Source organism: Acinonyx jubatus, chromosome B3, assembly GCF_027475565.1.
Source record: "Acinonyx jubatus isolate Ajub_Pintada_27869175 chromosome B3, VMU_Ajub_asm_v1.0, whole genome shotgun sequence".
Taxonomy (NCBI): domain Eukaryota; kingdom Metazoa; phylum Chordata; class Mammalia; order Carnivora; family Felidae; genus Acinonyx; species Acinonyx jubatus.
Window position 1 is genome coordinate 130,100,038 of NC_069386.1, and position 25,333 is coordinate 130,125,370.

Consider the following 25,333-nt stretch of genomic DNA (forward strand, 5'->3'; position numbering starts at 1 on the left):
ACATCCCTCTGCCCTCCTCCCTCTCTGCTGTTTGGGGCCACTCACCCGTCACATGGCTGGGGGTCAACTGGGCTGAGAAGGAACTACTGGCCCACAGCCCTCTTAGGATGTGACTGCCCCAAGATGACCCTGTCAAGGAGCACCTTGGGGTTCCCATTCATTCACTCATTCATTCATTCATTCATTAGATGTTGTAGAACAAAAGAGACCCTGCAGTGGGCTCTGGGAGGAAGGTGCGAACTAGACTGTGCTCCTCACCTAAGGAGTTCTCAGACTGGTGCAGGAGCCTTCTGAAGCGGAAGGCTCAAATCCCAGTGAGCCCATGAGTGAAAGTTGACTCAACTTTTGGGGTCCCAGGGAAAGTGCTATCTCAACTTTGGAGCAGAGGACTGATTCAAACTCACCAGGAGAAAGGGTGAGGCAGAGTATTCGGGGGGGGGGGGTGGGGTAAGCTGCATGTGCAGAAGCCTGGGGGTCAAAGAAAGCCCAACACACTTAGTGAACTGATTCAATGCTACTGATTCACTGTGACTGAACGAAGAATGGACATAAGTGAGGGTAGAGAGGGTGACTTGCCCCACCTGACTCACCCGTGGTCCTTGGGACACGGGCAGTTTGGTCAGGTGAGAATACAGTTATTTCCCACAGCACGGCTCTCTTGGGTATAAGTCATACACCAGTATGCCCTGCCCCACAGCTCAGAGGCATATCCCAAGCCAAGGGCACAGTGGCACCTCTTCCAACAGATTAGAGATAAGAATAGAAACCCCTGCCCCCATCACCTCCATGGAGACAGGGCTCTCCAAAGAAACCCTTTCCCTAAACCCAGCCCTCTTTTGGAGGTGATGGTCATCAAAGGGTCACAAACTGATTTTCCATCAGCCTTTTACAAGTCCTCCATGGTGGTGTGGGAACATGGCTTCTACTGTCTATGACACACGTCACATGGAAGACTGTCACCGAAGTCCAGAGGGAACCACAGAAAAGACGGATAAGAGGTAAGAGGGCCAGGAAGCCAAAGAATGAGCCTCGGAGAGGGGAGGCCAAGAGCAGAGTGCACCCAAGGACTCTGGGCAGGGCAGCACAGTTTGTGTGCCCGGATCAGCCCCTGCGGTCTACAAGGCTGGGGTTTAGGCCGCCATTCCCCAACAGCTACACGGTCTCCAAGTCTGTTTTCTCATGGGTAATATGAGAAGAGTAAGACCTAACTCACAGAACAAATGACTGATTGGTTCTGAGACTACAACCTGCCAGGATCCCAAATCCTTTCCCCATGAAAAGCTTTCAGGCACTTCCATGTCAGGAACAATCCTTTTTTTGCTTTCTGCTCCTGATTTACCAGGAATCCAAGAAGCTGTCTTGAACATTCTGAAATTGGAACAACGAGGAGAAGAATCACGATGTCACATACGCAAAAGCACAGAGAAACCTGCCTCTGCCCTGGCCTACCTGGCTGTGAAGCCTTGGACAGGACAGTCTAACCTCTGGGCCTCAGTTTCCTCCTTTATATAAAGGGAGGGGAGACTTCGGGACATGCCCGCACACAGCAGGTGCCAAGGCGAGTACTGACCCTGCCTTCGCAGACAAGGTTTGGACTCAGACAGACCTAGTGGCCCTCTGCTTCGTAACCATGTTGTATTAATTTGCGGGGACCGCCAGAACAATGGAGCACAGACTGAGGGCTTAACCAACAGCATTTATTGTCTGTTAGTTCTGGGGGCCAGGCATCTGAGATGAAGGTGTTGGCTGGGCTGGTTCCTCCTCCGAAGGTTTGGGGGAGAACCTGTTCCCTGACTCTCTCCTATCTTCTGGGCGTGGGTTGGGGTGGTTACTGGCAATCTCTGGTATCCTTGGCTTGTAGAAGCATCACTAGCATCCCTACCTCCACTCTCACGGCCTCCTCCTTGCGTGTATGTGGGTGTCTGTCTCCAAATTTCCCCCTTTGCATCAGAACATCAGTCATATTGTATTTGGAGCCCACCCGACTCTAATATGACCTCATCTCCACTAATTACTTCTGCAAGGACCCTATGCCCAAGGAAGGTCATATTCTGAGGTATTAGGGGGCCAGGATTTCAATGTATGAATTTTGAGGGGACACAACCGAACCCAGGGCAAGGCAATCAGGCTGACCTCAGTTTCTTTGCCTCTAAACTTAGCGGTAATCCTGAGGGATGAAGGAGACAATGTATGTGAAGGTCCCTGACACATAACAGGTGCTTCCCAGGGTAGCAGCCCAACAGATATTGATTCCTTCCATCAGCAGAAATGCCCAAGGCCCACTCTGTGTTTCTTTGCTCTGGCTCTGCTCACTCCCCACCACCCTCTAGCCCTGTGGAGCTGACAAAGTGATTTCACTGAAACTTAACAGTTGGATCTGTTCTCTACAAAGATGTTTGCTGTGGAAGTCTGTTTAGGGGCATTACTTTTGTACTCCCGAAATTGTTGCACAGGCGTGATCCAAAGAGCCTCGCCTTGCCATGAAGGTAAAGGATGTGACGGACAGGGGCGCGGAGGGTGACTGCTCTTCAAGCACCGCCCAGGACTGTCGGCGGACTACAGTGTGAACACCTGTGCCCTCCTTTCTCCCCCTCTTGTCGGCTTCGATGCACAGGCTGTATAATTCAAGTCATTAATTTTTTCCATTCAGTGCGCTGCCAGTTTCTTCCCATGTCATTCCTGGAACCCTCTGGTGTGCATCTTCTAAATTTAAAATAAATACAGTGTACATAATTGGATGCTAACCAGACAACACCTAGCAATCATACATTCTCATTGATGCCACAGATGTAGTCGCCTCAGACATGAGTGGGAAAGGTCTCCGCATGTTCCGGATGAAATGCTTAATGGGACAAGTTGCCCTCACGTGCTTCAGTATCAGTATTAGCCTTTAGAATATTTCCCGTTATAAACAATGAAAAGTTCTTGCACCAAAAACAGACATCCAAATTGTTCTAGTTGCTACAATTTCACACTCACGGGGCTGAGTGGACAGAGCTTATGGGTAGAACCAGATCTCTGGCTGTAAACTCACCACAAAGAGGATATGTAACACCAACTAAATGCTCACATTGGGATTTTCAGCTTTGCGATGAAGAAACTGTACCAGATCTTTTCTTCCCCCAAAACATGGATGCAACCTTGAGCTGAGATGGTTTCTTTAAAGTTTTATTTATTTAAGTAATCGCTATACTCCACGTGGGGCTGGAACGCACAACGCCGAGATCAAGATTCAGGCGTTTAACCGAGCTCACCAGGCGCCCCTTGAGATGATTCTGTAAGGACAGAAAGATGACCTTACGTAGCATCAGACCTTACGGAAGAGACAGTAACACATCTCGAAGAATCCCACTCGTTTGCTTACATTTCCTGGTCTTCTGCCTAATAGGGGTCACGTGTTAAGTTCTGGCCAATGACATGTGAGCAACAATGGTATGTGCATCACTTCCGGTCTGAGAGGGTGGGAGGGCCAGGCACAATTCTCCAAACTTTTCTCCCCATACGTGGTGAGAGAAGGTACCCCATGAGTTCTAAATGGTGGAACTTTCATCAGCCTAGGGTCCCTGACCCGGGGAGCGGGGAGACCCCTTGCCAACCTGTGCAGGACACATAGCAGGTGTGAGACATACATTTTTCATGTGTTAAGACACTGAGATTCTTTTTTTTTTTTTAATGTTTATTTATTTTTGAGAGAGAGACAGAGAGTATGAACGGGGGAGGGGCAGAGAGAGAGAGGAAGACATAGAATCTGAAGCAGACTCCAGGCTCTGAGATGTCAGCACACAGCCTGATGCGGGGCTGGAACTCACAGACTGCGAGTTCATGACCTGAGCCGAAGTCGGACACTCAACCGACTGAGTCACCGAGGTGCCCCGAGACACTGAGATTATTTCTAATACAGCATATTCCAGTTTGACCAGTATAAGTAAGTGAAAAAGTCGTTCCCTTTTAAATTCTACTTCATTTTTTGTCAAGGAGAAAATCTCAGTTGGTGGTAGTATGTCTTTAACACTTCTCTTTCTTTTAAAACCTCAGGTTTCAACCAAATGAGATCTGCCTTTGGGCTCAGTGTCCCTCACCAGCAGTAATATGCAGTGTGTTAGTCGGCTCTGGCTGTCGTAACAAGGTATCACAGATTTGGGAGTTTAAACAACAGAAAGTTATTTTCTCACAGTTCTGGAGGCTGGAAGTCCAAGATCAAAGGGTCTGTCGGCTTGGTTTCTTCCCCAGCCTCATTCTGTGGCTTATTTTCTTGTTTTGTGTTCATCGCTCATGTCTGAGGTCTACACATGTCTGGCGTCTCTGTGTCCTAATCTCTTCTTATAAGGGCATCCCCCATATTGGATTAGGGCCATTCTCACAACTTGACTTTACCTTCAATATCTCTAAAGTACTATCTCAAATATAGTCACAATCTGAGGTACTAGAGGTTGAGACTTCAACACAGAAACGGGGAGGAGAGGACACCGTTCAGCCCATAAGACCAAGCTAGATTTTTATTTAGCTTTCACTGGTTTTTGGAAGGGTGGGGATTGCTTTCTACTTCTGGTAAGCCATGCCAGTTCTCCACTGATTATGATGCATATTTTTCTTAAAATACGAATGCATTTAAGCAGTAGAAGGATTGATTTAGAGAAACACATAAGCACTAACAGTATGGGGGCGTCTGGGTGGCTCAGTTGGTTAAGCGACCAACTCTTGATTTCGGCGTGGGATAGAACCTCGCGTCTCGGGCTCTGCACTGACAGCACGGAGCCTACTTGGCATTCTGTCTCCCTCTCTCTCTACCCCTCCTGCATGCATGTGCGCGCTCTCTCTCTCAAAGATAAGCTTAAAAAAAGAATAGTATGCCCAAAATTTTAATGGGAGATGCAAATAACTAAATTTTAGGAAACGTTGCCTAAGGTGATTTCTAAAAGCTTGTCCCAATTCAGACAGCTTTTCCTTACATAATTTCAATCATCTATGTGTTCATTTAATCGAGTGCCTATTAAGTACCTCATTGGTGTTAGACACCAGGGTAGTTATAGAGTCAAGTGAATAGTGCTATGAGAGCAGAGAAGAAAGAAATTCTGCTTGGGAGAATCAGGAAAGACTTCCTGGAGGTGGTGATAGTTATTTTAAACTTCTCAGCCATTCCCAAACCCACAGATCACAAATACTGTCTCCTCATCCTTGCCTCAATATTTTCTGAATTTTGAATGTGTGTGTAAGTCGGTGATAGGTGCTACCTAGAAGATACTGTAGCTTTAAGAAGAGAAAAGATGCTAATCAGCGGCAGAAACCATGCATAAAATTCATGACTTACATCTAAGGTTATCCTTCTCCCAGAGATGATTTTTTAAATGTTTGGGTTTTTTTTTCCCCTTGATTAGGAACCTTATGTTTTCCTAGAGTCTAGTTGTCTGATATAAAATACAGATTGGAAAAATTCAGTCATAATTGCGAAAATATATTTCTTAATCAAACTTAAACTCAGGGAGGAAAATCTTTCATTGAATAAGCTTTTTTTGAGAAGAGAATATTTATTTTGGGGTTAATTCATTGGGTACTTTCATCATTAGTCCCTGACTTGGTCGTTCAATGATGTGCAAATATTTATTGAGCTGCTACTATATGTGGGAGCTGTTCTAGAAGCTGCAGATAATGTGGGAGTCAGACTGGCTGGGTGCTCTTTCATGGGGCTTACGTTCTAGCAGGGGAAATTGATGAACAAACACGTAGATAAATGGGAGGATATCAAAACAAAATACACGCTGGGAGAGAATTAAAATAAGGAGACATGGTATGGGATGATGGGTGTGGGGGGAGGGGGCTGCATTAGATTAGGATGTCTGGAGAGACTCTCCAAGGGGATATTTAAGGTGAAATGTGTGGGGTGGGGGGGGAGGGGGCGCCTGGGTGGCTCAGTCAGTTAAGCGTCTGACTTTGGCTCAGGTCATGATCTCACGGTTCGTGAGTTTGAGCCCCGTGTCAGGCTCTGTGCTGACAGCTCAGAGCCTGGAGCCTGCTTCAGATTCTCTGTGTGTGTCTCTCTCTCTCCCAAAAATAAAGGGTCGGGCAAAGTCCCCAAGCTACAGATGAGCATGTGCATTTGAGGGGCCAAGAGCAGCTTCAGCCGAGCAGAGGTGGGGAAGGTGAGGTCAGGGAGGAAGGCAGAACCAGACTTAACCCTGGCAGTCTGACTTTTCCTCCAGCAGAGCACACACAGAAGCGACTTGCCAGGGGCTCAGTCGGTTAAACAACTTTGGCTCAGGTCATGATCTCGCAGTTCTCTGAGTTCGAGCCCCACGGCAGGCTCTCTGCTATCAGCGTGGAGCCTGCTTGGGATTCTCTGTCTCCTTCTCTGCCCTTCCCCGGCTCGTCCACACACACTCTCTTTCTCAAAAATAAACAAACATTTTAAAAGTTTTTTAAAAATCAAAGAAGCCACCTGCCAGTGCTTCCACAAAACATCTTCAGGCATCCTCTTTGCTCTCATGCTAGCTTCCTAGCTTTTAGCTGACTTTCTCATTCCAGCATAAAAACGTGTCCGGTAATTTTTTTCCCCCAACCAAGACGTGCAATCTTTTCTTCTCTGGAGATTAGTCAGCTACTAGAAACGATTTTAGAAAATAGCTCATCTGTCTCATTTCTAATTAGTGGAGCAATTACCCCCTTTTTCTCTTATGAACATTCTTTAAAAAACAAGACCATAACTTTAATAATCCTGTCTGTATTGCTATTTTTTGCGGGGAAGCTAGTGCGAACGGAGCCATGGGAGTGAACCGGGCTAAGGAGCCTCTGGGGTTTGCCAAGAACACTCGATGAGCTGGGGACCGTGGGCGAGCAGGGCTCTTCCTTTTCTGCAACCTCACGTGGCCCCCCGTTTCTCTCCACCCCTACGGGCACCCTCCGAGACGAGACCTCTTTATTTCTCAGCTGGACTGTGACAACAGTTGGTCTCCACGCCTCCGAACTATTTCCTTTCTCATTTCTTCTGTGTGCTACTCTCAGATTCATCTTCCTAAAACACCTCCTCTGCCCTATCATTCCTCCACTGGAGAGCCTGCAATGGCTCCCCGTTGGCTCTCAAATCAGACTCCTCGGTCTGGCATCCGCCCTCTCAAATGTGGCCTTTTAGATTTACGTGAGTAAATACGGTATTTCTCTCAAGGTAATGCGTTTCAGGCTCCAGCAGAGCACCTCTGATTTGTGTAAAACAGTCCTCATGCTGGAAGTGTCAGCATTGCCTGCAAGAATTCATGGAAATGGAGAAGCAAACAGAATTAGCAGTGCATTAAAGCGAGCAGTTCTACCAAACTCACCACATCAGGTGCGACACGCGGGACCCACACAACCAAGGTCCTACCAAGGTGGGGAGAAAAGACAATTGGGTCTAAAGTTCAATTCGCACAAAGGAAATATTCCACCCAAGTAAAAGATTGGCTGTGTACATGAGTGACCAGGGAGAACACTGGATCGGTTGTAACTATGAATCCGTGTAACACAGAGGCCATAACAAATATGCCCCCAGATTTTAGCAGTTTGATAGAATAGTTTGTTTCTTGCTCACATAACGGGGGTGGGGGGGTGGGGGTTCCTAGGCAGGTGTCCCTGGTAGATGGACATCTTTCTTCCACACGGTCATTCAGAGTCCCATTGTGGCCAGGGTCATCTGCTGGAGGAGGAGAAAAGCTCTGGCGTGGAGAGAACACACCTGATTCTTGACAGTGCTGGCCCAGAAATGGTGCTCATCACCGGGGCTCAGTTCTATTGGTAAGAACAATGGCACCTGAAGACAAGGGGATCTCGGAAAGGAGTTTGTGGTTGGACAGCGACTCTCTAATAACAACCCTGTACCCTGGGAGGGGGAGTGAGGATTTTGATGGACAGCTAGGTGCTCCTTCTATATAGCCTCTAGCATGTTTGTATTAAGATCGATGGTAATTTAGTCCTCGGGCTAAATATTACCTGTTAATGTTAAGGCAGAACCTGATACATAAAAGCAAACTTATTTTCCTAAAAGCCAGGCTCTATTACACCAGCTCACCTGGTTAGCCCCCCATTCAGCAGAGGTCAACTCGGTGGTCACATCCTCAGTGACGCCTCTCCTGGAGCATCTGCCTAACTCACATTTCTGTTCTCTGCATACTCCTATCCCCACACGCTTCCCGTTTGCAGCACAGCTCATTGTTGCAGCTCACATTTGTGTGTGCGATGGTTGGATGGATGCCTGTCTCCCCCATCAGACCCTAAGTTCTGTGAGGGCAGGTATTTCAACTGTTTTTCCACCACCTCATTCCCAATATCTAGGGCAGGTATACAGTTGGTGCTCTCTCTCTCTCTCTCTCTCTATATATATATATATATACACATACATACTACTGACTGAGTAAATTAAATAGCATTTTTTTCACTGTAGAAAAATCGGAAATATGGTTCTAGAAAAAGAAAATAGGGGCACCTGGATGGCTGTCGGTTGAGCATCTGACTTCAGCTTAGGTGATGATCTCAAGGTTCGTGAATTCGAGCCCCATATTGGCCTGTCTGCTGTCAGCACGCAGACCGTTTTAGGTTCTCTGTCCCCACCTCTCTCTACCCCTTCCCTCCTCTCTCTCAAAAAGAAAAACATTTTTAAAAAATAGAAAAAGAAAATGAATTTTAAAAAGCATCTGAAATCTCCTCTATCAGTCAACAATCACTGGGTTAACGCTGTGTAACAAACAGCTCCAAAACTCTCAGTGACTTCCAACAATAAACACTTATTTCTGAGTTTTGTGAGTTGGCTGTCATGGCTTGGATTCTAGTTTTGGGTAATCCCAAGGCTACTCTTCACACATCTTTTGCTGAGAGCAAAGCTAAAATATTAGCCGCTACCTGGGGTGCGTTCTTCTCATGGCTCCAGACAGCTGGGCAAGTGGTCAAGCCAATCTGCCCAAGCACATTTAAAACCTCTACTCGCGGGGCGCCTGGGTGGCGCAGTCGGTTGGGCGTCCGACTTCAGCCAGGTCACGATCTTGCGGTCCGTGAGTTCGAGCCCCGCGTCGGGCTCTGGGCTGATGGCTCAGAGCCTGGAGCCTGTTTCCGATTCTGTGTCTCCCTCTCTCTCTGCCCCTCCCCCGTTCATGCTCTGTCTCTCTCTGTCCCAAAAATAAATAAACGTTGAAAAAAAAATTGAAAAAAATAAAACCTCTACTCGGGTGTGGTGTATGTTTTGACTGTTGACATTCTACTGGGCGAAGCTATATGGTCACGTGAGACAAGGAAAGACTTTGCTCAGTGACTTTGGCAAGAATAGGGAGAAATGGAAGGATTGTGAATAAAAACAGTACAATTTATCCCATTTACATCTTGACTTTTTCCTCTATATCTTTAAATATATTTCAATATTTCATAGTGTCTTCTAAAGATACATAATATTAAAGAGATCCCGAGGGGAGGGGCATTGTCAATATATGGGCACCAATGGATATAGAGTATTTTATTAATCGTTCTGGTGACTCACCAAAAAAAATTGCAGAATAATCTTCTTAATCTAAACAGTGCTGGAACCATGCCCTGTCTTTATTTATAGCTACATTTAAAAATAAGTGAATTGTGACTCATTAATAAGTGTAGCAAAAATAACAAAGCTGTGACTTCCTGCCTGCAAATATTGCCATTCCCAAACTGTTCTAGAAAAAAAAAAAAACACATACACAAGCATTTCGTCACCCACTCAAGCTGGTTCTGATGCTTAACAGTTTTCAGTATCAGAAGTCCTTTCATCTTTCAGCAGTAGACACAGAAAACAACAGGTCATTCCAACCACGAACCCTTCCTTCACATCCCCTTTATATGCCTTGTAAGTGACAGGAGCTGATTTCTTCTTTGGATCAACAATAACCAAGTACTTAAAAGTCTCTCTCTCTTCTCTCTCTCTCTCTCTCTCTCTCTCTGTCTCTGTCTCTCTCTCTCTCTCTCTGTAAGCTTTTGGTATATTCAAATACAACTGAGGCCTTAAATCCCGACTTATTAAATAAGAAGGAAATGGTTTCCTGTGATCTTATGTTGAAGCTACTCAGAGGTCAGGGTGAACTGTGAATCGGAAAATCAAGGAGAAAGGACATTTTAAATGCCTCTTGGCACATTTACGTTCATAGGGGGGAAAATGTACTTGTTCAAACATTTATGTTGCTACATGTCCACTCCTGCCAAAGGTAACAAATACTATACATAGAGTCTTCTGCCCTGTTTCCCTTGTATTATTTTTGCCACATTCTTTCTATCTTGACTTAAAAGTTAAATAAATAGAGCACCAGACTCAAGGCTCAAGTTAACTATAATTAGAAGTTACAGATTTCAAGAGACCAAGAGCCGGGGAGTGACCCAGTCTGTCCGTAGAAGTGTAGAAGATAGTGTGCAAGAGAGTCCCTGGCTTGATGCCCAATGAGTAAGTCCCTGCTCTAGAACTGTTAGTTCAAACCCTTTTCCTTTTTTCCCCAAGGAGGAACTGGATTGGGGTCACACAATTCTATCTTGAGACATTGGCCAGCAAAATGGTGTTCGAAGGATAGGAAAACAATCCCCTATCTCCCCTGACACGCTGGGCCTGTTCGGTTAGACTCTGGTACCTTTCTTTCTCCTGCTTGACAAGGACCTCCTCTTGCCTTCTCTACCAAGACTCATGTGTTTTGTCCTGCCTACCCCGCCCCCCGTATTGGACGGCTGCCCATGCCAACGGCCTACAGCCGTCCCTGGGACGTGTCACCCAGGGAATCCGAAGAGAGAGCAATTTTGAAAGAAAGGCTTCTCCTCCTGGGCCTTGACTCCTGTCTCACCGCTGCTAATTCCACCAACTGAGAGAAGACCACATCTAGAAAACCAAGCAAGGGCACGGTCAGTATCATAGCAGGGGTGGGCTAGACAGAGGTGGGACATCATCTCTTAGCAAATGTGTCCTCTGTGTCTGCTTGGGCAGTGTTTTGAGGATCTCTTTCTACATAATGAACCACCCCCCAAATTAGCAGCATAAAACAATAACAACCATTTTACTGTCTCTCCGTTCTGTGGGTTGACCAGGTGGCTCTTCTGCTGGTTCTGTGTATGTTCTCTCCTGTGTCTGCAGCCAGATGGCAGCTGAATCTAGACTCCTCTGGATGATCAGCACGGCAACACTGGGCCTTGCTCTCTCTCCGTGGGGGTCTCAGGGCCTCTCCTTCCCACCAGGTTTCTCCAGCAAGGTCGTCACGCTTCTTACCGGGCAGTCTGGAGCTCCCCAAAAAGCACCAAGGGCAAGCTGCTGGACCAACCAAAGACTCAGGCACTGAACTGGCACCGTGATTTCACTTGGCTAAAGCGATCCTGATCCCAGGGCCAGTCAGTGGAAAGGAAACAAACTCCATCTCTTGGTCGGGGTGCAGGAGAGGGAGACTGACAAGAGAATTTGTGGTCATATTCAGCTACCGCAGGTAGGATTTGGAAGGACTTGTTTTTCAATGCAGTTCTGCGGCAGATTTCACCTAGTCCTGGTCCTTTTGGCTCGGGCACACATTCTCTTGGGCTACATTCTTATTGCTGCCTAGATATTCTTTTGTACGTTGACATCACTGGGCACTGGGCTTTGCTAACTGTCTTCACTACTCCATGCTTTCAGTCCATTAGCTGAACTTTCTTTCCCTTGGAAAATGGCAAAACGTGTGCATGTGTGTGCACATAGTCACCAGGGAACAAAACACCGATAGTAAAGGAAAGCAGCTAAATAACATATAGTCCCACACGAGGCTGTAAATCCTAGCACTCCAAGCTGGTTTCAGAGGTAATGTTTGTTAGTTCCATAAGGAAAAAAAAAAAAAAAGAAGAAGAAGAAGAAGACAACACAAAAACTTGAGAGCTATCAGGACATTTTAGTCAATAATTTACATGGCCTACTGATTTCAGGGACTGTTTTGAGTAGAGAACATATTGCAAGAGGAAATTCCCATCTTGCCAACCTTTTCATCAAGCCTATTAAGCTAATGATTTTATTTTAACAATGGCTTTCCCCACAGCCAGCCTGTCTTGGGTATAGACTGCCAGACATGGTTACTAAACACCCAGAGACTCAAGCAATTATAGAAGATGCTATTTTTAAGTTCTCTTGTACAGTCTCCTGGGCAATAAGCCGGCTAACATCAGTCCCACAGGTTCTGGAAGCTTCTGCTCTCACCAGTGTGAGCCTTGACTTCCTCCAGGCAACTCTGGACGCTTCTGTCCAGGACTTCTGCAAGAGCTGGCTGCCAACAGGGGAAGGCAGGGGAAGGGGAACTCCTAACTGCAGGTGGGACTCTCAGGGAATCTGTGACATGATGTGTCACATGTGGATGAAGTCCCTAGGCTAACAAGAGATGCTATTTTGCTTTTCCCTGGTAGCTATTGGGCAATTTACCAACATTCCCTTCCCTTGCCTGTGACCAAAGATACATGTGTGTGAGGCTTCTGAGTTTATTTTTTTTTTTATGTTTTTCATTTATTTTTGAGAGAGAGAGAGAGAGAAAGAGAGAGAGCAAGCAGGGGAGGGGCAGAGAGAACACACAGAATCCAAAGCAGGCTCCAGGCTCTGAGCTGTCAGCACCAAGCCTGATGCGGGGGTCAAACCCACGAACTGTGAGATCATGACCTGTGAGTCGCTTAACCAACTGAGCCACCTAGGAGCCCCAGAGGCTTCTGAGTTTAAAGATTGCACCTGAGCCAGGTGGCCAACAATGTCCTTGGACAAAACTTCAAAATAGATGACATTGGTTGGTGGCATCACCTCCCTCTTGGAGGTCTTTTCTCTCTGGCCCTTGTCTCCCCCAGACATGCCACCCTACTTGTCCTCAAACCACCCTGCCCCACCATTTCCATATGAGGTTGCACGTGCCTCGAATGTTCTCTGAGCTATTCCACCACAGTCCCCATCAGCCCCCTACCCCACCCCGTTCCTCTTGCACCCTGAGGATTTGCTCACGTGTCTCTGCTTCTCTGGCTCTGTGGGCATTAAATTTGCAACCGGCATTCTAGGCAGTAGCCAGCCTTCCCGCCACTCAACTCCAATCCTCCTTAAACATGGATGATTGACTGGTGAAGGAGTGCCAAGACCTGGCTTACAGGGTAAACATTCAAAAGAGGGCAGTCTGGGTGAGAGGAGAGAATGGTGCCCTCTCCTCCCGTACCCTAGAAGCAGCCCCACCTGACTGCGATTCCAAGGGGAGGTAATTATCCCAATTAGCCCCATCTTAGCAAATTACAGTGGGGACCTTCCCTTCAGGAGGGAGTCAGAGCTCTTGGTCCCCTGGACCTACACACAAGCTTTATCGGGCAGTCCAGGTTTTCCTCAGATAATCAGGAAGAAAATATATTGACACATTCCTGGAACTTCTTTATTGAAAAGTTTGAATTCCCCACACCCCCTTGCTCCCACACACAAATAGGGTGTGTGCCAGGGGAGCTACTAGTCCCAAGGGTGTCTTTCTTGGAATGAGAGACATGGGCTTTTCTTTCTTTCTTTCTTTTTTTAATTTTATTTTTTAAATTTATATCCCAATTAATTAGCATCTAGTGCAACAATGATTTCAGGAGTAGATTCCTTAGTGCCCCTTTACCCATTTAGCCCATCCCCCCTCCCACAACCCCTCCAGTAACCTCAGTTTGTTCTCCATATTTATGAGTCTCTTATGCTTTGTCCCCCTCCCTGTTTTTTATTTTTTGTTTCCCTTTCCTTATGTTCATCTGTTTTTCCTCTTAAAATCCTCATATGAGTGAAGTCATATGATTTTTGTCTTTCTCTGACTAATTTCACTTAGCATAATAGCCTCCAGTTCCATCCACGTAGTTGCAAATGGCAAGATTTCATTCTTTTGATTGCCGAGTGATACTCCATTGTATATATATATACCACATCTTCTTTATCCGTTCATCCATCGATGGACATTTGGGCTCTTTCCATACTTTGGCTATTGTCGATAGGGCTGCTATCAACATGGGGGGTGCATATGTCCCTTCGAAACAGCACACCTGTATCCCTTGGATAAATGCCTAGTAGTGCAATTGCTGGGTCGTAGGGTAGTTCTATTTTTAGTTTTTTTGAGGAACCTCCATACTGTGTTCCAGAATGGCTGCACCAGCTTGCATTTCCAGAGACATGGGCTTTTCTTTAGGGCAGACTCACCCCACACCCAGGGGAATTGTGCCCCACCCCACTCTCCTTCTCCAGTGGGTGCACTCCTCACTGAAATTACACAGCTCTGGACTGCTTGTCACATGGCTTGAACACCAGTTTATCATTTTTGCCTGTATTATATCTTGTTCTATAGAGGACTAGAGGTAGTTTACAAGAATGCACAAAATCAAATTGAAAAATTACATGTAAATAAAAGTCAGATCCAAGGAAAATGGAAATAAAGGTGAAGAGTTTTCCTTTTTTTTTTTTTTTTTTCTTTTTGACACAAGAAAGCCAGAATTCAAATATACCAGCTGGAGATTAATGACAGCTGCACAATGGAATCACTCTGGGATTTTAATTTTTGGTTTTAACTTTTCAGTTTATTTATTTGAGAGAGAGAGCACAAGTGGGAGGGGCAGAGAAAGAGAGAGAGAGAGGGGAGAGAGAGAATTTCAAGCAGGCTCTGCACTGTCAGTGGAGACCCCAATGTGGGGCTCGACCTCAGGAATCATGAGATCACAACCTGAGCCGAAGTCAGATGCCCAACTGAGTGAGCCACCCAGGTGCCTCCAGAGACCTTGACTTAATTGTTCTGGGGTGTAGCCCGAGCACTGAGCTTTATTAGATTTGCCCAGGTGATTCTAACTTGCAGCCAAGGTTGAGAACCACTGTTCTTGAATGGAGGCTACCATGACTATATCAGGAAAACAAATTTAAATCTAAGCTTCCCAGCAGCTGAAGCGAAAAGGGAAACCTGATGAGTTTCATAATACACATGGTCTCACAGATAAAAAAGCTTTTTCTGCCTCTGAAGTCTGATGGAATTCACTAAAGTGTATATTCTTTCAACATTTTCTATACAGCTGTGTATGTGCACATATTTTTTTGCGTATACCTCCCTTTCCATGCAAATGAAATCATACTACATTTGCTGTTCTGTAACTTGGTTTTTACTAGCACATACAGATTTTTTTTTTAATTTATTTATTTTGAGGGAGAGAGAACGCCAGTAGGGGAGGGTCAGAGAGAGAATTCCAAGGAGACACTGCACTGTCAGTACGGAGCCCGACGCGGGGCTCGAACCCACGAACTGTGAGATCATGCCCTGAGCCGAAACCAAGAGTTGGATACTTAACCGACTGAGCTACCCAGGCGCCCCAACACATAACGGTTTTAAGGAACCTTTTGGCGGACCTGACCTCAGTAACCCAGAAGAGGCGAGAGACATCCATTCTCCTCTGTGGTAATTTTTAAGAAAAATCATGTCACCGCTCCTATCTTTGTCAACGGACTGCAATCTCCCCTCCGTGCTCTTGTTTCTTGGCATTTCTGCCTTCTCGTTAGCGTTAGCAATCCTCAGAACACGGAGCACCCAGAAACCCAGGGTTGATGAATGAATGATGGTTCCACCAAGTGCTTGCAAAACCCCTTACATGGACAAGGGATGCCAGGCACAGTTCTTACTTCCCAGGGACAAAACTGGACTCCTCACCTGTGACCCTCATTCCAGAGTGAGGAGCTATGCCACTCTGCATGTAGCGCTGAGACTGAATTTCCTGTCCACAGAGAAGAGCTTTCTGACTAGAAAAAGACCCAGTGAGAAAGTCAGCCCTTGGGTGCGACAGGTGATGTCAGGAAGTTGTGGTTGGATGTCACAGAGCCCATTATTTGGGCCTAAGAGAGGCAACGAAAGGGGACAGGCCATGTCTTTCCTTTGAAGCGGTTGTCTCATGACCCCAGAACGTAGGCAAGCGCCTTTTCACTTACCTCCTTGAAGGCGGGCTGATAGGACGCTCGTGACAGCCGTCTCGATGCACCTAGAATGGTGTAGACACGCTTGAATATCGCTCAGTCTTGCCGTAAGCGAAGACCAAAGGGTTCTGCTGAGCAACCGCTGTGCCTCGGTGGCCTGAAACGTGTCTCCTCATTTTTCATGGAGGCTACGGAGGCCTAGCACAGAAAACGGAGCTGCCGCTGGTTTTACAACCAAACCCACGTCCGTCCGCCCGATGCACAGCAAAGCCAGTCGCTGAGACACAGAGCGTCGAGGCAGGGAAAGGGTTTATTCGTGACGCAGCCAGACAAGGAGACGGGAGAGCAAGACTCAAATCCACCTCAGGGAAGGACGGTCAGGGAAATCAACAGCAAACAAAAAACAGTCTGGGTAAAAAGTTGCAGCTGTCTTATTAGTCTGGTGCTGGGATTAGTCCCTTAACTCTTTGGTTACTGGTTTCACTTGGGGCAAGATTTTTTTTTTTTTTTTTTTGACGGGAGGGGGAACGGGGGCGGGGGGAGAGAGAATCCCAAGCAGGCTCCACACTCAGCACGGAACCATAACAGGCCTCTATCTCACCACTGTGAGATCACGACCTACGTCAAAATCGAGAGTCAGACACTCAGCTGGCTGAACTACCCGGGTGCCCCCCGCTTTGGGGCAGGTTTTTATAATCATATCCCCACTACAAGCATGGAGAAGACAGGCTGACTGCTTCCTGGTGCTTGTGAAGAAGCAGACTCCATATGGGCGTCTGGGTTTTTTTTTCAGCTTCCAAATACCAATGGGACTAGGACAATTGGCAAGGTGTTGAAATACTTCCAGACCAATTAGCACCCTCTATCCTGAGTGCCCCCCCCCCACCCTGCAGCCCCGGCTGCCCCTCCCTTCCCCAGGCTTCCCCTGGCCTCCCTGGTGCAGCACCTAAAGGGTCAGGCCCACCAGGTCTCCAGGACCCTGCTTCCGCCCCTCGATCCACATCCGTTCTGGTTTGTCGTTGCTGGTGCTGCACAAGCTGTTCATATGCTCCAACCCTCTCTGCTGCAACCCTAACATCTGGAGCTCCTGGCATAGGTATTTGTTGGATGAATGAATGAAGCCACAACCATACCTGCCTACCTTTTTGGTAAATGGACCACGGAGCTGAGCACAGGCCCTGCCCGAGAACTGGCCGCTCCACCAAGCAAAGGAGCTGAACTGAGAAGCTTCCTTTACTCGGGAAGACTTAAGACAACATCTGTTTGGACCCGAGGCTGCCGATGGCCAGCCCAGCCATGAACCGCCCCTAGGAGAGCTGGGCTCCACTTTATCTTGAGGTCTCTGGGGCGGGCGTGATGCGTTTGCCACCCCACCCCCTCTGCCTTTGCACCTCCAGGCTGGGCTCAGGATGAAAGGTGGGCACCCACAAAGCGCTAATAACCGCAAACACGCTGATGTTAAAATCCCATCCAATTAAAGTTCACTCTGGGAACATTGATATTTGCCAGGAAATCGGAAGGACTCCTGCCACCCCCATCCGCCCTCCTTTCCTCTTCTTTTTCTTTTTTAAAACACATTCAGAAGTGTCTTAATGGCTGTTGAAGGAAATGATTGCCGCAGCAATCACGGCTCTCTGTGTGAAATGCCTTCAACAGGCCACAGCCTTCCTCGTGAGGGGGGCGGGGTACATTTGGATATTAAAACACCACTGAGCTACATCTACTGACAAGCAGCCACTAATCATCTCTTAAGGCAGCAGGGGATGTACCGCAGGTCCCGGACTCACCAATCCCTTCCTTAGGCGGCTCTGTGGCCAGATGGTGGTTTCTTAGGCAAGGACGACAGAGAACGAGGAATAAAGAGGTGGAAAAGGATCTGGCAGGAAGCCAGCACAGAAAGATCCATTTGCTCAAACTCTGCTCGAGGTGAGAACAGACCTTGCACGCCTGGCATCCAGGGGGTCCAAGCTTCAGCTGAGCGGTGCCTTGGAAGATGCGTAGACTGTGACTCCTCCCCCCTTTTAAAGCGGTATTGCAAGTTGGTGGGTGGGGGGAGATAGTCATTGGACTTCATGGGTCCTCTCTCCTGCTTCTCCAGCCTCCTCTGAGCCCAGGAGGCTGATTAGCCTCAGAGACTCCTTGTCCCCCTGCCTTCCATCAGAGTCAGGCCAGTGGCAGGCACCTGCAAGATTTAGGAGGGCGGGAAGAGAGCAGGGTCAAGGGTACATATTCCCCAGCTCACTCCCTACGGAGACCACCTGTCTTGGCACTGGCTGCCTTTCCTATTGGATGGTTGTCTCTGTCGCGCAACCTAGATACAGCAAGGCTTCTAAGCTCTCAGAAGTGCCCCCCCTCCCCTTCAAGCCTGGGAGAGGTAACGACTACTCCCCCACCCCGTACACACCATTGGAGGTTGCTCTTTACTACACGCTCTCAAATCACTCAGCTGGAATGTACCATCTGTTTCCTGCCAGGCCCTGGCTGGCACACAGGGGCACTCAGGTCTCTCCATACCTTCTCACAGACCTTCACACCAATTCCGCAATGTTGTCAGAACAATCTGCCTTCGCGGAGAGGACGCTACGTGACTCGCCAGAGGCCACTCAGCTGGAATGGGTGACTGGAGGCAACAAAAGCATTTTGGTCTCACTTCCAGCTTTAGGTCCTGCTCCGTGCTCCTTAGGGTCTCTCAGACCTTGTGGAGATCTACCTGTGGGTCCCTAAATCCTCACCTCAATCCTTTCTGGTCGCTAGCTGCTTTATGAGCTGAACTGTGCTTACCGTGCTTTCTTCAAAGCACTTCAACACCTATGATTTCATTTGTGCTCCAGAACACGGATTTACTTGTATCCAGATCATTCGAAGGCATACCAAGAAGCTACAAATTAGAAGGCATCCAGCAAAGGGGCTTCTGGCAGGGAACCAGTGGCTCATGTATCATCCTTTGGTATATAGACGCAGTTCTGTCAAGAATGTCATATGTAGGTGTGGCACTGTCCCCACAACGGAGCCAACCTATCTACAGCATGGGCTCAGAGGAGTCACTTTGCCTGGTGTGAAAGCCCGCTCTTTCTTTTAGTAGATGGCATGACCCATCTGTATTAGGGTAAAACACACCTCCCTAAGAAAGAAATCCTAAGGGGCGGTGGCTCAAGGATACAGATTTTTAAATTTCTTCTTTTATGTAAGCGTCTGATTTGAATGTTCCAGGCCAATAGGCCACTCTTTTCCATGCAGCCATTAAGAACGCTGGTACCTTCCATTTCTGTCTCTGCGTCCCCAAGAACAGTGCTATTTAAAGTGTGGTCTGCAGAAAGTTCAGTACACAAACTTCTTGGTGGCAGTACCATGAATCGAGTCATGGCATTGAGAGTAAGCTTTCAGAAAACTGGCTGCAATTTGACATTTCCATGACATCGAAGTGTATAACTAGTAAACCCCTCGCTGAACAGGTTGTAGAACAAACATTTTGGTTGGTGATGGATTGAGGGTGTGGTGGTGTAGAAATCCAATTCTTCAAACATAGGTAGTTTGAGAAGCACTGCTTTAGGGTCCGCTCCTCTGGCCAATTCTGTAGCCAGCAAGAAAGGGGAAAAGAATACGGAAGAAGTACACCCCATGATTTAAGGTGCCAGCGTGGGAGGGGATCGATTTCTTCTACTCACATTCCTTGGTGAGAACTTTTCAACATGGCCACCACTCCTAGCCACAAGGCACATTGGGAAATGTAGTCCTTCACTGGGCAGCATGTGTCCATCTACAACACTATCATTACAGAAGACAAGGAGGATGGGTTTGCGGGGACAATTAGTTGTTTTTGTCACATGAACCTTCTTTATCATCCATTCCTACATCCAAGCTCCATTCCAAATCAGTCCCAACTTTTCTTTTCTTTTTTTTTAATGTTCATTTATCTTTTGAGACAGAGAGCACAGGGGAGGGGCAGAGAGGCGGCGGGACAGGGGACCTAAAGTGGGCTCTGTGATGACAGCAGAGAGCCTGATGTGGGGCTTGAACTCATGAACCGTGAGATCATGACCTTGAGACAAAGTCGGATGCTCAACCGACTGAGCCACCCAGGCGACCCATGTCCCACCTCTTCTACAAGCTTGCCTGGCCATCTGTCCTGCACTGTCAACTGTCAGTTGGGCATACCGGGCACAATGGTACAGACCGGCATCCAGAGACCTGCATTCTATTCCTGCCTCTGCCAGAAATGGCTCCGCGAGTAGAGGAGGTTATCCCACCTCTGTGCTTTAATCTCCTCCAGTGTCAACCAGGATTAGTGATACTTATCCAGTAAAATAATTGTTGGCCAAGCACAGCATACACGACTTAATATTAATACTAGCATTCACTGAGTACTGTGTGCTATGTGCCAGGTACTGTTCTAAGTATATCATGTGAGTGAATTCATGTATAATTAATCCCCAGTGAGCCTATAAGAGAGGTACTATTATTATCTTCATTTTGCAACTGAAAAAAAAAAAAGTAAAGTACAGAGGACGTAAGTAAGTAACTTGCCATGGGTTCATAACCAAGTTCATAACCGCTGCTATCCTGCCTCTTTAATAGATAGGTAAATGGTTTCTGGAGTAAAGAGTTTATTTTGTTTTCCTTGAACTTCTTGAATCTTCACTTTAATTCATGGGCCATCTGGCCTATCTCCCTATGAGATGAAGATTTCGTTTTGGGAAGGGACCCTTTATTTTTCATTCTCTTACCCCCCACCACAACCTTCCCAGTCTGGTGCTTTTGCATAGGTAGCACTCAATGAATGTATATGGATGGGTCTGGGTAGATGTAACAATACAATTTTTATGGAATTCATAATACTGTCATGAAAATGGCATACATTTGCCATCATCGCACCTGGATTCAAATCCTCTCTCTCCTGGGTCCTACCTGTGCTAGATTGGACAAGTTGTTTATCTACCTATCCTCATGGACCATTCATTTTCTCGCCAGTAAAATGGTGGGCTTAATAAAGTGAAGTTTACTTCCTGAAACTGAGGCTGGGCACGGTAGCTTCTTCTGTCTTTTACAGGATAGAATCATTCAGAGATAATCCTGGGGAATGGAGCACTAATCCACGCCTCCCCCAGCAGAGATTGGGGTGGGTGGGAGAAAGGGAAGACCGAGGACAAAGTCAAGCTGTTTCCTCTGTGCTGTTCAGAAGAAGGACCCGGAGAGCTGGTCCCACTGATAAGCGAACACATTAGGACCAGAGCTGAGCAGAAGTGGAGAACTAATTCCTTTTCTTTGCAAAAGTGACTGGGAATTGGGTTGGACAGGGGAGGGTAGGAGAGGACAAGGTAGAAAGGGGAATGAGCCTGGAAAAACGAAGAGTGAGCAGTTTGGAGGAAGAGAGAGGGCTTAGCAACATGGCCGGGATTAGCAAGGGCAAAAGTGGGCGTCTTCTTATTGGGAATGGCCAAATAAATAAATACAGAGGCGTAATATTTGCTTTCTTGTGTTACCTGCTGTTATGATGTGATCCTTCTCCACTGCTCTAAACTTTCAGTAAGTCTTCTGTGTACAAATGCCTTGTGTTAATAATGGGGTTTGGGGGGAGTCCACATCTGGGCAATGTGATCAGTAATTTAGAAGAGCCTGAAGCCAGAGGAGGATAGGAAAATGTAAACCATCACCTCTACTCCCCACAAAACCCCAGAGAGATTGGAGGAAGCCTGGCTGGCTGTGACTGCACTTGCAGAACAGCGTCTGGGATTCATGTAATTTGAATATCTAAGGGCAGGGGGCCTCTGCTGACTGAGACAATACTATCCAGGAGTCACACCTGAAGACTTCAGTGGCCCATGTGGCTTAAGCACCACCCATCGGAATCGGAGGCTGGCCTGTACGCCATCATGGTCATATTGGATGCGTATCGAAGTGAGCTCCTAGAGGTGCAAAAATAGCAAAAATGCAATTGCATATGTAAAAACGCAACATATGTAAAATCTGGCACAGATTAGATCCTTCATTAGTGCTCATACCCGCAACACGGTCAAACTGAGGGGGACGGAGGGAGAGAGAAATGGAATTTGGAGAGGTTCCCAGCTCTGCCATTCCCCACCCCTAGTAGCCAGTGGCGTTCTAGCAGCAGAGAGAGTAAAAGGGAGGGAGCAGGGCAAGGCCTTGGGCGGGGGGTGGGGAGTAGGCGTCCCCTCTTAGTCCCCTGGCAGTGAGTCACAAAGGTCCTTCTTATTCCCAAGGAGAAAGGTGGGCCAGACTGGACCCCCAGCATGATACGGAGAGAAAATGGACGCTTGGGGTGTGTGCTCTAACCTCTGGAGTAAGTGTCAAGAGGTAGGAATCTCATGGCTTCAAGATTTATGCAGCAAAAAATAATTCAAAGTGGTTTGTTCAGGCCAAAGGAAGATATACTGGCTTCCAAGTGTTGTGATGTTTTCAGACTCAGTAGGACGGGAGGCTCAGACAATGTCACCCATGTCTGGGTTGGGCTTCCATTTTGGCTTTGTCCTCAGGCTCCATGTGGTGACGAACGCTGCTGTCTACTCAGCCCATATCCTTCATGGTTCACGTCACTGGCCCATCCCTGAACCAGTCACTGTGGCCCCAGGAACTAAATACACTGGCTGACCTTGGCCTCCATCTGGTCCTTGTATTGTCTGCCTTCGACTTCGTGTCATCCTACTCTTGCTTCTGTCTATGCTGTCCCAGCCTCACTGGCCTCCTCATTGCCCCTCAAACATGGCAGACATGCTCTACCTCAGGGCCTTTGTTCATGCTTTTCCTTCTGCCTGAAGCACTCTTCCCACAGAAGTCTATGGTGGCTCCCTCCCACGTCTCCTTCCGGTCTTTGCTCAAATGTCACCTTCTCAAAGAGGACCATTGGACTTAAAATTGAATTCACACAAATACCACCACCTACACACCCTCACACAACTCCCTATCTCTGCCTCCCTTTCTCCAGAGTTCCTTTCACCATCAGGCTATCACCAGGCCAAAAAAAAAAAAAAAAAAAAAAAAAAGACAGGATGTTAGTCTTGTCCCATCCACCCCAATGGAAAATGAATTCCATGAGGCCAAGGATTCTTGTCTGTCCCTGTCACTCACTACTGTATCCTCAGGACCTGGAGTGATGTCTGACACATAGCAAGTTCTCAAAAAATTGTTGAATGAATGAGTCACAAGGTCTCGGGCTCCAGATCTTGGATGTGGTTGGTCCTCGCTCAAAAGCCAGTATCGAGGTCAAGGACAAGAAGTTCCCTGACGAAGCTTGTGGGGAGAGTAACTACCATCACTCAGGGTGTGGACTGGCAGCCGGGGCTCCAGAACAGAACAGCAGATGTCTAGTGTCCTTCCGTCCCCACCACACACACACGCATACACACACACTCACTGGTATACACACTCACGCACACACTTACACTCACACAAGAGTCTCGCTCACACACACACACACACACACACTCACTGGTATACACATTCACGCACACACTTACACTCACACAAGAGTCTCGCTCATACACACACACACACACACACAGGCTCTTGCTCACACACACTCATGCACATGTTCACACACATGCTTACACACACACACACACACCATCTCTCTGGCTTCCAGTCAGAGTCACAGCTGGAGCATTCTGCAGCAATCCCCCCCTGCTAATGGAGCACCCCCACTCGCAGACCCTGCTTCCTCAACATCCCATCCCCAAAACCAGCCCCGGGAGCCAAGGGCAGAGCCGTCAGGACCCTGGGACGGCAGTGGGACGCTTCAGTCTTAATCAAATCCAATTCCTTTGTTCCCTCCTCCCCTCCACCCCCCCTCTTCTTTGTGTCTTTTTACACGACAATCAATAGAGGCCAGGCTTTGGGGATACTATCAGAGCCCTGATTGCAACCTCTAACATTATAATCCACAGGGTTGTGGGGGAGCATTAGTACATCCCGGATAAATTAATTCAGTGCAAGTAAGCGCTTTGAAGCCGGGCACATCGCTCGGCTTTTGAAGCTTAAGCCCTGTTTAGATTACTTGATTAAAGTGGGTCCAAAGCTTCAGCGATCAATATATTTTGCTTAAGAGCAGTGTTGCCACAGAAGCAGATTTAATTCATTCGTGGTGCCCTGCCTTGTGGATAGCTCTTTAGAATATAATGAGATATCACAGAGCCAAAACTCAGGGCTGGGAGGAAGGGAGGAGGGACAGTCATTCATATCACCACCCTGGGAATGCTGGGGACGCATATTTGCAGGATGTGTGCATAAATAATCCCTGAAAATGAGAAGTTGGAAAAAATCGAGATGACAATCACTGCTTATGAAATCTTGGCGCATGAGACATGAGAGGGAAATCTCCATTATCTGGCTGTCTTGAGGATGGCTTCCTAGATTGCAACTGGGAATTCTATTAGGTCCTAATAATGTGACAATTTTAGGATTATAGGCTGGCACTTAATCAAAGTCATTGTGGTTAATGAAGGGGTTGGCCAGCCCGACCCCCATGGGGCAGGAGACTCGCAGAATGTCTAGTATCGGGGTCAGTCATGCCAAATCAGCAGCAAGAGCACTGGACTAGGAGTCCAGACAGGATGGGAAGAGAGCACGTAGGGATGCATTACATCCCTACTCTGGGCTAGCTTCCGCTCCAGTGGCTTAAAGTTTTTATTTCATTGAATCGTGTGAGCAATGCTATGAAATGGAACTTACTGTGCCCATTTTCGGGGCTGGCTGGGAAGGAGGAGAAGGCAGAATTTGAACCTGGTTTTGTTTGATTCAAAGCCATGCTCTGTGCCAGTTCTGGTCTCCATTCAGCCACTAACTACCTGTGCGAACAATGCCAAGTCATTTGACCAATCTGGGCCATAGTTGTTTTTTTTGGGTTTTTTGTTTGTTTGTTTTTTGCTTGAAACATGAGGGGAAACTAAAGTTCCTTCTCACTCAAAATCTTTGGTCTGGAAAAGTGGCCTGGGAGTCCAGCAACGTGGGTTCCCATCTTCGTACCGTCAGGAGCCAGCCTCGTGATGGGGCGGGGAGGTCATCATTTGTCTGCTCTGCTGGGTTTACCCACATACACTATGGGGTAATCGCTCTGTGATAGAGCAGCGAATGAGATGTCAGAGGAGGGAGGCCTCTGACATGTCATGAATACCCCACAAACAAATCTGTTTGAAATATTTAAACCAAACAAGCCAAAAGCTCCTCTCTTTGAAAGGAACAGGAGCCTCTGCTGTCACTGTTTGTCAACCAGGGCATGGGCCGTGGCAGAGTCAGGACTGGCTGATTAGGTGGGAAGAGCCTTCAAGCAACCAAGCTATGGTTTTCTCCATCCCGGGTGTTCGCTCTCTTCCTAAATCCCTGGAAAAGCCACCCCTCGAACTCTGGGAGCCTCTGCTGTTTCCTTGCCAAGCCGTGTCCGGTTGCCTTGGGAGTCGGGGCTGGGGGAGGAAGAGAGAGGAAGACCCA

General features: G+C 47.4%; 1 long non-coding RNA gene across 1 annotated transcript; it reads right to left on the reverse strand.

The window, feature by feature from the left end:
• Positions 1-236: 236 nt before the first annotated feature.
• On the reverse strand, positions 237-17,888 carry LOC128316098 (uncharacterized). The gene is made up of 3 exons (XR_008299599.1): positions 17,683-17,888; positions 15,911-16,093; positions 237-3,275 (listed from the first exon to the last, which is right to left on the reverse strand). It is a non-coding gene; the product is annotated as an uncharacterized LOC128316098 (long non-coding RNA).
• Between the last annotated feature and the right edge of the window lie 7,445 nt (positions 17,889-25,333).